The sequence below is a fragment of the Nanorana parkeri genome, unplaced genomic scaffold, assembly GCF_000935625.1.
Source record: "Nanorana parkeri isolate BGI_ZX_2015 unplaced genomic scaffold, ASM93562v1 scaffold378, whole genome shotgun sequence".
Taxonomy (NCBI): Eukaryota; Metazoa; Chordata; class Amphibia; order Anura; family Dicroglossidae; genus Nanorana; species Nanorana parkeri.
The window spans coordinates 502017-515405 of record NW_017306646.1 but is presented as its reverse complement, the minus strand read 5'-3'; positions in this window follow the sequence as shown (position 1 = coordinate 515405).

Here is a 13389-nt window from a genome sequence, read left to right as displayed (position 1 = left end):
AAACCGAAAATGTTCTTATTTTAACTTTTTCACACTTTTTTAATATTATATTTGTATTTATTTTTAATAAACTTCCCATTCATTCATAATTGAGGATATAGTCAACATGCTATGTCCTCAATTATTTACAAACGCTCAGCGATCACTGATCGCTGAGTGTTTGCACTCGCTCTCCTTCCTGGCACGCTGTCACAGGAGGCTGAGCAAGCGGAAATTAGCCTCCTGTGACAGCACTGGCTGTCTCCGCCCACACTGCTCTCCTCTGATCTGTCACAGGAGACGTGTGGGAGGAGAGACACTGGCCGCTCGCAGCGCTCTCCTCGCACAGCACTCGGCCTCCTGTGACAGTTTCTCTCGTCCCCACTGGGACACAGAGCAGAACCCAGCGCGGAGGAGAGAAAGAATGGATGCGCTGCTGTATCGGCCATAAAATGGCATTTTCGGCATTATGCCAAAAGAGCCATTTTCGGACGATATGTTTCGGCGGTCAATATATCGATGCATCCCTAGTAAAGAGTCACCCCTGCTTAGGGCAGGGTGGCTACACTGATATACACCTAATCCCATGTGAAGTCCCCTCTCCTGTGGTGGAATTCTCTGCGGTGAAAGATACTAGCATGCAGATCACAGCACCCATGTCTATTGTTTCATCAGTATATCTGCTGATTCCCCTACATCTGCTTATTTTGTCCTCTGGATAATATTAATGTTTACTGAGGCTGCCAAATGTCCATATTGGTCAGACTTACTCATCATTTGGTAGGTTGCCAAATCAACTGCACAATATGCCACCACAAACCGGTATGAAATTCCCCAATTTGCTTGTTTATGGCCAGCTTTAGGCCTGTTATCATTTGGAAACAATGCTCAAATCTTCCAGGCATCAGGTTAAAAATCTTGCAGTGTTTAATAACCTCTTGAGGCCTCAGGAATGCGACATTCATGAATGGCTGAATCCTGCAGCACATTAATTAAACATTATTCCACAACAAACACTACATATAAGCAAATAAATAAACAATGGGAGCCGCATGGTGCTCAGTTTGATGCCTCTCTGCAGAAAACACACAAAGAGTGAGATACTCAGCCTTCTAATTATCTTGGATAAATCTCGATATTTCTTAGTAAACGAACTCAAGACGCTCGCTCCTACCCATTCCAGGAGGGTGTACAATCAAAAGGATCTTTTATTCCATAACATCTTGTGTAACGTAGGGATGCATAGAGCTGCATACAATGACAGAACTTTATAGAAATAAGAAATAGAACACAATTATAGTACAAAGACAGATGCAGATGTGATGGCTCTTCTGCTGGAGCTGCTGATGCTGTAAACCTGGGAGTTACTCGGGAAAGTGTGAATATATTTGGAGGGAATGCACTTTCTCATCTCAGTGTGTGCTGTCTGTCCTGCCCCAGTAGGGATATTCCACATCTCCGTTGGGGAAAAATTAGAGGAAACCAGTGGTAAGAATCTGTATTGAAATGTAAATGTCTTCAAATTATTAATCACTGGAGAGCCAGCATAGCTGTGCTTTATCCTAGTAAATCAGGCAGGGTAATTTCAAGGAAAACAATAAACCCATATCCAGGGAGCAGCTAAATAGAGCAGTGCAGAGCATCCATATTCAAATCATTTTTCAGCTCTGTGCTGGCCTTCAAGCTACCGGGATGTGCTTGTGAACAGAAAGAGGCTCCCAGTGGACATATGGGGAGGATCACCCAGACCCACACGCCACTACAGCTTTGTTGTTAATGAGCATATCTCTGGCAGGATTTCGTTGCGAGCAGATGCGGTCATTTATTATGAGTATTTTTATTTTTGTAGCGAAGAAAGAACATGTTGAAGCATGCACATGCAGCAAATGTAGATATACATTCTGATTCATATATTTAGATGGGTTTGATAGAGGCAGTAAGCTCAATGCTAGAACATTAACTATCTGGAATAATAAAAAAAATCTTGTGTAGGTATTGCCAGATAAACCTTATGGCTGTTAATGGGCCCGTGGGCTTAAAGGCCTGGCTGAGGCTGCAGCCTTGTTATTTTATGCTTTTCTTTTATGTTTGGCAAAAAAGGAGAATACCGCTAAACCCCAAATCTATATACATTTTGCTTCCACATTTCTGCTTGTGGACAAAATAATTTCTATTTACTGAGGACTGCCATTTTATGGGTTCAAAGATTGCGATCATGATAATAAAAACATGGAATCAATCAAAACATACAGTAAAGTAGATGTAAAAGCGATCATTAAAACGCTACATTTGAATAGGTTAGTGTAATTGCATAATAAACTTTTAAAGCTGCAGCTTTTATGAAAACAACCCTTATAGATCCTGCCAGGAAGATCCTTGTTCAGGCACTTCCTCTGTTTCAGGGTGACAATGCTCTGTCCCTGTCAATGAACTTCTGATGGAGACTAGAACCGACTGTTCAAATTTAACATACATTACACAGATATGGTCCACTGTTTTCAGAGAAAGCAGCCCCCCCCCCCCTTCATCCAAGAAATATCATTCAATTCCAGCAATGGATCGCATTATTATTATTATACAGGATTTATATAGCGCCAACATTCAAGACAAGATGGTAAGGAGGGCCCTGCCCGTGAGGGCTTGCAATCTAAAAGGGAGGGGCAAGTGATACATGAGGAGGTTGCTGTGTGGGGATGAATTGTTTGAGAACAAATGAAGTCAGAAAGTGCCTGCAAAGTGGCTGTAGGAGATCAGCAGCACTGAGAAGCAACAAAGGATAAAAAAGGTGGAAAGAGGTATTTTATTGATTTAAAAAATGCATGCTGTAGTCTGGGAACAATATAGCTCAGAAATAGGGAAAGACAGAAAGGGAGGTGACCAGAGGGGAATGAGACAGAATATCCTAGAGCAAAAAAATATAGCCTTAGCATATTGGCGCAGTGTTTAGCATTGGAGTTCTGGGGGGGTTTATCACTGCTTAGATTTAACATATTATTCCTATGTCTGCAAGAGTTTCCTCCCACAATCCAAACTCGTTAGCAAAGATAAAACCTTGTGTTGAGTTTGGATAGTGTAGGGAAGCGTTAGATACTATGGGGTCTATTCACAAAGCTGCCGAAGGATCTAGCCGCAGCTTGGGCCGATCCTTCAGCTAGCTTCGGCCCCAGGACCCCTTTGGTTCAGTAGAACCGAAAGGGGGGCTGTACGGGCTATTCACAATAGCTCGTACAGCTCCCGAACGTGGCCGAGCGGCTCAGTTGAGCCGAACGCATATGCATCGAAGCCATTGGCCGGCCGACAGCCTGCTTCTGACAGCTGGGCGGAGCCAGCTGTGATCTTACGGCTGGCTCCGGCCACTTGCAGAGAGATCAACGTCCCTGGTTACCTGCTAACCAGGGACACTGATCTCCAAACAGCTAACTCTCCCTGGCGCCCCGGGAGTCTCCTGCTCCCGGCCGCCAAGGAGAGAAACACTGATGTGTCTTTTTTTTCTTTATTCTGACACGGAGCAATTTCCCATTGAAATGCATTGCTACATTACTATTGGCTATTTCAATTTGCAATAGCCAATAGTAAATTAGGATTCTACCCGCCCTCTGCTGCTTTCTCCATCAGGTCCATCAGCAGAGGGCGGGTACAATGCTAGTTTACTGTTGGCTATTGGAAATTGAAATAGCCAATAGTAATGTAGCAATGCATTTCAATGGGAAATTGCTCCGTGTCAGAATAAAGGAAAAAAAAAAGACACAGCAGTGTTTCTCTCCTGGGCGGCCGGGAGCGGGAGGCTCCCAGAGCGCCCGGGAGATGTTTTTTTTTCGTTTTTTTTTCTACGGCAGCAGAGCCGCCGGACAATAGGAAACTATTGGGCGGAGCTAGCTGTCACTGCTAGCTCCACACAATCGTTTTCTATTTACATTTTTAAAAACTTTTAAAACTCTTTTTCTGTTCTGGTCGGTCCCTCAGATGTTGGATCGGCTGAGTCGAACTCCTTCTGCACTTCGAAGCCATGTGAAGCAAGCCGATGTACGGCTGAAATTAGCAGTACCAGCCTGCAGTGAATAGCCGAACAGTGTTCGGCTCACTTCACTGCAGGTCGGTCATTCACTCGGCTGCCTACGGCAGCTTAGTGAATAGACCCCCCTGTGTTTATTGCTGCCGGTGTCCTTGTTATGGAGGTTTCCACTCACTTCTTCTCCCAGTAATATGGTATCTCAGGTATTTCTGAGATGAGAAAGAGGGACACCTTTTAACACAAAGAATATAGGCAAAAGACAGACCAGTGCAGGTACTGCACACCCAATTAGGAGAAGCCGCGAAGAATGAAAACACCAAAAACGATTGATTAAACCAACAAATACTTGTAGTCCACCATTCCCAGAAGTCCCAGGTATTTTCTTTTACTCCTAGCACTGAATGAAGCAGCAGAGGAGTTAAGGAAAGGTAAGTATATGTTGCTGGCAAAAGAGGCATTACAGCAGACTTGTTGCTTTGCTATGAATGAGCAAAGCATAGGTTTGCTCTATTTTTATAAATGGGATGTTCCAGTTGGATCTTTGCCTTCTCATTCAATGAGTTGAGATATAATGAGTGAAGAAGGCTGCAGTGTATGGTTGAAATGAGGCTTTTAAGATCCATTCAAAAAGAATGCCTGCAAGGAATAAGTACACTGTGGCTGAGGTCAATGCAGTGGAGTCATAAAGAGGTATGTTTTTGTAACACAGACTAAGACGAAGCAGTGAGGTGGATTCATGTGTGTAATCTGGTGATGTGGATGTATCTATAGGGTGGCTTTAAGCTTAAGCTTTTTAAAGCTTTAAATGAATGAATTTTGTATGACATTATTATCACTAGTTATATACAATCTTTATTTTACAAATATACATTTATTAAAGGGTAAACCCATGACATTGGTGTCACAGAGAATTAGGGTTTCATCAAAGAGAGAGCACAGCAGAAACACTTTACCTTCAGGCGGTCTATCTCTAATGGATGCATGGAGAAGAACATATCAGGGAGCGAAAGATGAGCTATTTTTCTGAATTATTTAGATGTGTGTAAATGTGGGACTAAGCTCTGTAATCAGGCTCTTTAAAGTAATACAGCTAAGACCAGCCTGGTATTCATTATAAGGAAGCCATGATTCCTTTGGCTGGCCAGCCACAGTTGCACAATGAACTTTCAAGTGGCCCAAAAGGCCATTTACTTGTCAGAACATGGTCAGGCCCTCCAACAGGAAATCAACCCTTCCCTACTATATTTTATATTATTCTACTTCCTTATTAGGCCACTTACATAGACAGTGAGGAGATTCCAAGGAATTAAGGAACCTGGCCTTGGGGCAGTAGAGAGAGTAAATCCGGCCCTGATAATACAGCATATTCTATGTAAAGCATTGTAAAATATGTCTTCACAATATAAAGTGTTCATATTGTGTAAATTTCATATCGCTATTTAATCGCATGAAGCGATTAATGTACACAGCAATGTGACATTATAATCAGGCTTTGTACTCACATAGTGGGATAATGATGATAACATTTAATCAAATTGGATGGGACAATGCACATTATTAGATGCAGATAACGTAAAATGGTTCTGCCATATTTGTATTTAACAGATACGAAAGTCTGGCATAAGATTGTTTAATTTCTTACTAATAATTTTCATATTTAGAAAAAGCGATATTAATATATACTAATCAATTTACATCACTTAACATGTGCCATTTACAGCAAAGCTCATTACACCTAGTCATACATGTGTACAGTACAGATGTAGTACATACAATTTTAGTAATAAATATATGAATAATCCCTGTGCTTCACTGTGATTTGCTAATTTAGTAAGATAACAAAATGGCAGTAATTCAATGTCACAGTTCTTAGCCTCGTTGTTACTGAAAAAAATGTAATTCAACAATTGCCTTGCAAATGATTTTTGAACTAAGACATGTTCCGTTTTAAAATCAGTAAACACACCAACTGTGAGATGGTTTATGGATGACATGTGAATATTTTGTACATTTTTATAAGGAAAAATAGCTCTTAAACTGGCCATACACCTATAGATTATCTGCAGATTTTCTATGGTCAGATGGAAAAACTGCAACAGATTCCTCCATCTATGCTAAACTGTGTGGAAGGAGGAATCTCCCACTGGGCCATGCTTTAGTATCTTGCTAGTGGGCCCCACTGGCTATCAAAATACCTGAACAATCTGATTGGACGCAGGCATTGTTCAGGTATTTTGAGAGCCAGCTGGGCCAACTAGCAAGATCCTGAAGCTTGGCCCACTGGGAGATTCCTCCTTCCACACAGTTTAGCGTAGATAGAGGAATGCAACTTAAAAGATGATACTAATATATGAGATAGACTCATTACATGCAAAGCAAGATAATTCAAGCCGTGATTTGTCATAATTGTAATGATTATGGCTTACAGCTCATGAAAACCCCAAGAACCCCAAATCCACAACCTCAAAAAAGTAGATTATTACATGCAATCAATAAAACAAGGATTGTACATAGAACAATATCGGACCTCTGAAATGTACAAGCATGCATTTGTACTCAGTACTTGGTTTGGGCCCCTTTTGCAGCACTTACTGCAATTACTTTTGCACGATATTCTAATTATTCGAGTTTCACCTGTATTCCTACTATTCATAATAGGATCAGGAACTGGAGCTAACTTGTACAAAGTATAGAAAGTTTTTTACATGTAACAACTGTAAATAGGGGCATCTACAGGCCAGAGGTACGAACACCACAGACCTAATAATTGTTATTAATATTGATATAGAAATGAATCACATATAGTTTTTTGGAATTAACAAAGGTTATTGTTCTCTATATATTAACCCTTTTGTTGCCATGGACGTAAGTACTATACCCATGTCAGCACATCCCTGTAAACTGACATCTGGCTACTGTAGCAGTTTATAGTCAGTTTACTTTTCTTTCATCCACCTCCCGGCTGCATTCTGCATTCACCTCCAGCAGCCCTGCAGAATAGTGTTACACCACCCCGGCATTTTTCATGGGCTCCTCTGGCCCTCCTGCGGGCCTGGGGTGGCCATGGCAGGTGTCAACTCCTGCAGGTGAAGGGGATCAGTGAACATTTGTAAAGCTTGCACTGAAGACTTCCACATGGCCTGGATGGGAAGGGGGTTTAACACCGCGGATGTCAACTGGTTAATTGAAGTCCACAAGTCTAACATTACATGTCACAATAGACAATGAAAGGCTACAAAGAATTGAAAGTCCCTTCTGAAAATAATAAATATCTATATCAAGAATCTGTTTCCATCTTGAATTTAATTCCTTGAAAAAGCATGCCAGTGTACTCCATTTGCCTGTCTGAATTTGTTTCTGCACTATTCTTGGTAAGCGCCTAAATTGGTGTACTCCCTGTATATGACTACCTTGCTTGCAGCATTAACATACTTCATTTTGTAATGGATAAGAGTAGAGCTCCCCTACATCTTGCACAGAATGAAGCTTTTTTTTGCAATAAAGCTTAGTTTGCAAATTCACATTGCTATTTTTGTCTGCTCTCTGTGAAAATTTGGTGCACGGAACATACTGAAGAATTGCTGGATTTCTCTTGAATGCATTGATGCAGCCTAGAGAGCTCAACCTGGGCCATGTCAAAAGTTACATTCTGTTTAGCCAGCAGTCTTCTTTGCAGAGTCTTATCTGTTACACCACCCAGCTAGTCCCTTAGTAAAGATCAAAACTTCTGCCAAAATTAGAGTAAATTGGCAAACTGTACAATTCAGAAAAATATTTTTTGATACTTTCATCTAGCAATTGGCTCCTTCTGATAAAATGGAAATACTGGACCTCCAGCTTTAGATGATTTTTCATATTTTAAAAATGTCTTGAAATTCCAGGCACTTGCTATAGCAGGGCACACATGGGTGTAAACAATAACTAAAATGAAAATACCTTCAGCTATAGATGATTTTTTTATGTTTAAAAATGTCTTGAAATGCCCAGTCACTTGCTGTTGCAGGGCAGACACGGGTGTAAACAGTAACTATAATCTATTGTCCCATGATATTAAGCAGCACAGCAGGCACCATAACGGGTTCAGTTACTTTATTAGCTTCAAGGAAGTAAATTAGGCTTTAAGTATATGAGTTCCATGATGACAGTCTGTGAACTTCCATCTCACCCATGCATGCCAGAGCAGCCAAAAAAATTTCATTGGCTCAGATTAACTTGTATACTTCAACCGCTCTCCAACATCCCACCCTTGTCAACACTATTAGTATCTGAGACTGTAACTATGAGCAGTAATGCCAGCCTGATCCCAGAATCATTCATTGAAATAAAAGAGAAGCAATTTAAAGGAAATACACATCGAGAAGTAAGAATATAACATGTTGATAATCCCAATATTACAAAGTTTTAGTTATGCAGTTTCACAACAGCGTAAATTTCTGATCAGGATATATATTCCAAACATAACAAGAAGGTTCAACTGTTACAATTCCAAAAATATAATGCACCCACTGCATAACTACTTTTGACATTTACTTAAAGTGGAACTTTAAAGTGACATTTGCAGCAGACTGCCTTGTCTCAGGAATGGATACACGGTGTCTGTGTATTAGTTTGTATAGGCTTGAAACCTGAGCCAGCACCACAGGAAGAGGCCCTGAGCTGAAAAGGGAAGTTCTCCCCAAGCATGAGAAGACATGAGGATTTAAAAGGAAGAGCAGCAAAGAGAAGGGAAACAACCATGGATTACAGTAAGGCACACATTACAGTATTGGTTTATGTTAAAAAATATGAGGGTTTAATGCCACTTTAAGTAACTTTACAAGTGTGCATGAATAAAGTCCTGAAATTCCACACTATTCAGCAACGGTATTAGTTTACAAAAAAAGTCATACCTTTTTCTGGTTAAAAAAACTGTTTTTAAAGCGGACCTTTACCCATATCTTTAAAATAACAACAAACACACCTTTAGAAATGTTTAGTAATGACAATCTAAAAACACATGCTTCTAGATAATTGACGGCTTTGTATTCTTTGCACACCTTATTTCTCTTTTCTTCCACAGTCTTCTGACAGTAGCCATGTTTACTAAGGGCAGATCAATAGCTCTCCTATGACTTCCTGAAAATCTGGCACATGTGACTAGACATGTGACCATGCACATCATCTGCCTTTCACTAAGATGAGATTTCCCAGCAATGCTCTGCTGATGACAAGGCAATGACAGTGTGCGTTGTGTTGGCAAACTGAAGTCATTTGCACTTTTAAAGCAGGAAGTGAATGCTCTGCAAGTGTAAGTATTTCATTATCACAGCATTTTACACCTGACATGTCTATGTTATTATTAATCATCATACATAGAGGGAGGCATTGGTAGAATTTGATTTTTGAGTGTAAAGGTGCGCTTTAAGTTCCAGTCAACTGATTTTGCCAAGGCTGAGATCTATTGCCAAGGCTGCAATGTATTGGAAGCGCTTCCTGAGTCTTCACTCCCCCAGTGATCAGACTGCAGATCTGTAGCTATGGAGCAAGCCACATGTTGAAAGGCTGCATCAGGGGGCTGATCCCTGTCACATATTTTTGAACTCTGTCAAAAACTGCACATTCTTAATGTACTGTCACCTGCTTTCTGACAGGATCACAAGATATGCTGCAAGTTACAGGCACGGGGGCAAGCTATAGTACATTTAGGCCCCTTTTACAGGGGTTAGACAGATCAAAAAGAGACTGCAATGTGCCCCTATGGGCAGGCGGATATAAACAAATGTTCATTCATTTACACCCAGGTCCATTTAGGTTCATTGCACAGAGTGCAATACATGGTGACATAGGGATTACATGGGTCTGTTTATCCTCCATCACAACATGGAGGGAAAAACTGAATGGTATTGGAATGCGACATCTGTTTCTGTTCTGATCTGACTCCGTCTATGTATCCCCTGCTGAGATGGAATGGAGGCCCCCATGTGAAAGGGGCCTTATATGTGTAACCATGCTATATATGATTTTACATTTAAAGTTGTCTACACTTCAGTTTGATATTGATATTAATCACTTTAGTTTAGAATTTATAATTCTAGAAATGTCTTATTATACAGTTTTAGGAAGCGATAACAGACGAAAAATAATGTAAGCAACCTGATGCTGTTCTTCATGACTGAACACTAGCCAGGTCAAAAGAGGTAAGAAACAATGGTTACCTAATGAACTATAATCTCAGATCGAGAGAGCTCCTGGCCGGCCGTTTTTTTACTACGGCCGGCCCGGAGGTAGTTAAAGAAATAAAAAGCATAGTCCATAGCAAACTAGGGATGTTTTGGGGTATGTACATCTGAATGGATCATTTAAAATTACATGAATACATTTAAAGTGACATTAAAGTATAATTTTTTTCCCTCCCCCAATGTTAGTGTAAGCACTTACCTTAAATGATGTCTCTTAATCCGATCTTCTTCTTTCCTGTCGTTTTCAGCTGTCCCTCAAGTGCTGCTGCGGGTCTCCGATCCAGCGCTGACTCCTTTGTCCTTGCTGGCACTTCCTCTCCTACTGTGTCTGCATGCGGGTGCACGCTGTCCATAGACTTACCTTGTGTCTCTCCTTGTCTCTGGGCCGAAAATCTGAACTGCGTCCGCCCCAAGATCCTTTGCGGCCGCCCGAGATTTTTCAGATTTTCGGACGGGAGCGCACGGCGAAGACACAGGTACCGTAAGTTTAAACCTCTTTTAACGCAATTTGTTTTTAGGGTTTTGCATATATCTACTGCTTGCTAGGAGTAGATATATGCAACAAAACGGAGGGTTTAATAACCATTTAAGTCTGCTGTTCCTAGTACTGCCTCTGGCTAGAAATGTGAAGGTACGTTGGTAAAACTGAGATATTAATTACTTACTGGCAGAGAAAAAATCCTAAAGTGCATTTGCACTTTTGCAGCCAAATTGCGATAATTCTTTATATTTGTTACATGTGCCCAACCACATAGCATAACTTTAAAAAAAAAAAAAATGTTGCATACATGTTTAAATGCTCTCTTTTGAAAGCTCCAGGGCTGGAAAATTCTACTTATATTCCCTTGCTATGTAATAATTATGAGGATGCTGGGGAGTCTTGTTTGCCGTAATTAACCCTATGTGTACTAGATACACCCTATATGTACTTGATACACCGGATATTATTGAGAGATTTGGTGAACTAGATCTAGTATAATGTGCTGGGTAAAAATCTCAGCATGGTTCTAGTTACAATGTGGCAACAGCGAAAAGGTGGGCAAATTATAGGACAAGTTTAGTAAAAATCAATTATTTTTTACACATTTATAAATAATATCCTATAGCTCTTTTCCATCAAATATAAAGTGTGTCTTGTCTTTGCTACTGACCTTAAATTAAAAATGTTTCCCAGATTTTAATATGGGCCTTTTATTTTTTCAAACAAAGCTATAATACTTGCTCCAGTTTAGACAGATCAAACACCATCAATATATGGTTATATCTCAAGCAGCTACTTATTTTCTTTATTATTAATAATTGGGTCGCATTTCTCTTTTTCTTTGTTACAGAATTGTGGCATTTTTACTTTGATTGCTATTCTCAGGAAGACTCTTTCTTCAATTTACTTTCATAAATCAAATGATGTAAAAAATCAAAACAAAAAACAAACATAACTCCTTAAATCAGCAATCTACCTTCGAGTTGGACACTTAATAGTATAGTAAGATCAGCACAGTTATTGGAAGTTATTTGCACAGTTCTGTTGGAATAGCTTTTATTGAGGATCATGGCCAGACAAAGCTGCATCCCTTCTGCACTGGTATACATAACTCACATATGGAAAAGTCACATTTCACTGAGCCTTTGAGGTTAAAGCTCTGACTCACTTTCGCTCGCCTCTCTCTCTCTCGTCTAGTACTTACTCCTTTCTATTACCCAGTGAATATCACCTCCTAGTGTCGCTGTCAAGCTTTGCAGCTACGTGTTGTATGGATATTTCACTACTACTGCTTTCATTTACATAACCTAAGGGTAAGGTCATCACAGTACACAATAAGCAGGCAATATTCTTATGACCAAGCAAATAAAAAAATTAAGTAATAAATATTCTCTCCTAACACTTCACTTCTTTATTATTTAGGCCCTACTAAAATGTCAGCTGCATCTCACATCAATAATACTATCTAGCTAAACTCCTATAAGGCAATGCTTTATAATACAATTCTGAAACACCTGTCAGCTGGGATGCTATAGGCCTAATAACCCCTCTGCAGATATCAGCTATGCCCAGCGCTACCATGTGCAATTTCCCTTCAGTAGAGAATCAATAAAGGATCAATGACAACTCTTCCTTCTCTCTGGTCTTCTTGCCCTCCAGCCCCACACTCCTCGCTCCCTTCTGCTCACGTCCCTGCTCCTGTCACCGAGGCTGAGAATTGCATGGACTGGATGCAACCTTTTTTAATGAGTTCAATGCAGAAGCAAAACCTCTAGGGGCAGAGGAGCTCGGCAAGGTCTGAAGTTCTGACAATTGCTGCACGGAGACAAAAGGAGGAGAGAGATGAAGGGAAGAGCTTTCAAGATCTGAGTCATTAGGATGAAACCTGACAGGCCTTAGAAGCAGAGCTACTCTGGCAGCGATCACAGACTCCTATACATTGAAACTCATTGATATTCCTTTTGAACATGCAAGGAAAAGGTTTAAAATACCGGAATGGATGATTTATTTTTCTCTGTAGCCCTGACAATGTGTGAAGAGGCTATCACTGGAATACCTGGGATTACAATGCAATGTACATAAACACTCAATGAAAATACCAAATCAGGGCCCCCATATATGCATAAATGACATACCTTCAGGCTTTTTAAAGCATAACAAAAAAATTTTGCATTACATTAATGCATTTGGAAAATAGACTTTGAAAAACGTACTTGCCCAGAAGAAAAGGGGCGTTAGCAGCCAGTCGCATGACCAAGGTGAGGCCTTTGCCCTGTAATTTCTCCACAACAGGCCCAATGTTCAAGTGTAAGTTACCAGCCAGTGGTTCTGCTGAACAATGATACTCCTCAAATCTACACTCTATTATAGAAATGCAAGGATAACCATAACAACCATAGTATCTCCCTGCAGAATGAAAGGTGGTTGTTTAATTGCAATGGGTAATCCACTCTGCTTATTAGTCTTTGTAATGTTACAAAATGACACTACTAAGCAATATTTGTAGGCCCCTTAACATCATCCCAATGTAGATTCAAAAGAACAGCAAACCTTTTTGTGAAAAATCCCACACTGTTTATTGCGGTGGTGGACAACATGCTAGATATAGGTGGCAAATAAAAGGTAAATGTTTGCTGTAGAAGATTTACGGGTCCAAAACACCTAATTAATTTCTATTATTTAGAGGAATATAAATGATA